Genomic DNA, 2,160 nt, shown 5'->3' on the forward strand with positions numbered 1-2,160 from the left:
AGAATGTAGTGCAAAAATCCCACTCTTTGGTGACATCAACAAATCATAAGAGAATATAACTAGTAGTCACCTAGCATGTAACTATGACTGGGCTTAGCAGTTGATGATAAAACAAGCTCATTCAGAGGCTTCCAAGAACAGTAAATGGCCCAGGAATAAACAAAATAACATGCAGTTGATGCAAACTAAAAACTTTAGGAACTTGTAAAAAGATATTTTTTCTAGCATTACTAATTGAATCGAAAAAGTTACCAAACACAATTTTGTAAGACCTCTTAGTGTTACATTCTGTTCTCTCTCTTTCTAGGAGCACAACTAATGACTTCATCTACTCTCAAAATCATCTCTGCAACCTCTGTTGTTGAAAGCAGAACAACTTGTTTTACTTTGAAAGACTCAAAAATTCCTAGCTTTTCTATGTCTCCAATAGCTCCTGTGATGACATCGATCCCTGTCTTGTTGACTTCTTTCTAATGCTCTGGACGAAGCTGTGCAACTAAATCTGCACTCTTTAATCCAACATTGTCTGCTATAATGGTTGGAATTTGCCTGAGTGCATGTGCAAAATAATCAATAGCAAGAGACTTCTTTCTAGGTGTACTCCTTGCAAGCTCATCCACTTGCTTCACCGCGAGCATTTCAGACCAACCACCACCAAGAAGCACTCTACTATCTTGCATAGTTTGCACAAGCACGCATAATGCATCATGCAAAGACCTCTCAGCCTCATCCAGAACATGGAAACTTGCTCCTCGTAAGACTATGATGCATGCTTGCCCCATCTCAACTCCTAAAAAGTGAATTAGTTTCTCTTTTCCAATCATGATTTCTTCAATGAGTTTGCAACGCCCAAGTTTAACTGACCCCGGATTGTCAAACGTTGAAGCAATTTCTCCCCCAGTTACAAGAGCCAAACATTCAATAACATCAAAATCAAGATGCTCAATGGCAATGATACCAGCATTAGCGAAAAGATCCTCAGGAAAATTATATATTAACTGTCTGTTTACAAAACATTTGATTCTATGTGCAATGATATTTTGCACATTTCTCTTCATTTTCTCTTTCTCTGCTGCCTCAATCTCTGCCACTTTTGCCATTGAATCTACATGTACACGAGCTCCATATATTTTTATCTTGTTAATATCCATAGCAGTATTACCTACCAATATTTTTGCATTTTCAATACGCTTTGGCTGACCAACACCAATCTTTTTGTCTAATATGAACCCTTCATCCAAAAATAAATCCTTAATGACCCTCCTGGCTTTTTAATAATTTGTATTACTTCCAAATTTGCGCTACCCTTAAGCCGCATTACTGCATCGACAGCCAACTCTGCAAAATGCTCTTTGTCCTGTGCAAGAATTTTGGAACTTAGTGTGGTCATTGCAATCTTCATCAGATCTGAATGAAATTTCTCTACATTCGCTTTATTGTCCCAGACCCACTTTTCTAATGCATTACGAGCACATTCAAAAGCTATTCTATAATTAGATATAATTGTCATTGGTTGGATCTTCATTGCCAAAACAACCACAGAAGTGGTTCCATTCCCCGCTTCATCATCTTGCGCTTTTGAGATGTCGACCATAACTTTAGTTGCAGGATTATCTATATGAAGAGCTTTCAAGATTGTCGCACCATCATTTGTCACAGTCACACTGTGTCCCCTACCTATCAATTGCAGAATTTTATGCATTCCCTTAGGCCCTAATGTTGTCTTCACAACGTCAGCAACTGCCGTGCCACTAATAAATGATGTCATTCCAGCGCGATCACCCTTCTCATCCGTGGCCTCATCTTTGAATAACTTGTCATCCGCCATGAGTACTAATGAGGTGAAAGTATCACTCTTCCTATAAAAAGATCAGTTGTCAAACTTCCACTCAAGCTGTTGCTGCTGCTGATACTTGCCAACTGCAAAAGTAATGGAGAAAGTGTTTGTAGGCAAAACAAAAGTAGAAGACGAGGGTTGGCTTAATTCCAGCTTATCACAATCTTGATATAAGAAAACTTTCCTATATTTTAAACTCCAAAATCTTATGGAAAAATCTAGTTTATATTTTTTTCTTCTATGATTGATTAATGATTCCATGGATAAATGACACAAGGGATTCGATGAAAATTGTACAGGCAAGTTCAAATTAAAGAGGAGGT

At 37.9% G+C, this 2,160-nt stretch overlaps 1 pseudogene; it reads right to left on the reverse strand.

The window, feature by feature from the left end:
• Positions 1-281: 281 nt before the first annotated feature.
• On the reverse strand, positions 282-1,828 carry LOC149577789 (T-complex protein 1 subunit beta pseudogene; annotated as a pseudogene).
• Positions 1,829-2,160: the final 332 nt, after the last annotated feature.

Source organism: Cupressus sempervirens, chromosome 1, assembly GCF_028749045.1.
Source record: "Cupressus sempervirens isolate cs-2001-9-10 chromosome 1, ASM2874904v1, whole genome shotgun sequence".
NCBI lineage: Eukaryota > Viridiplantae > Streptophyta > Pinopsida > Cupressales > Cupressaceae > Cupressus > Cupressus sempervirens.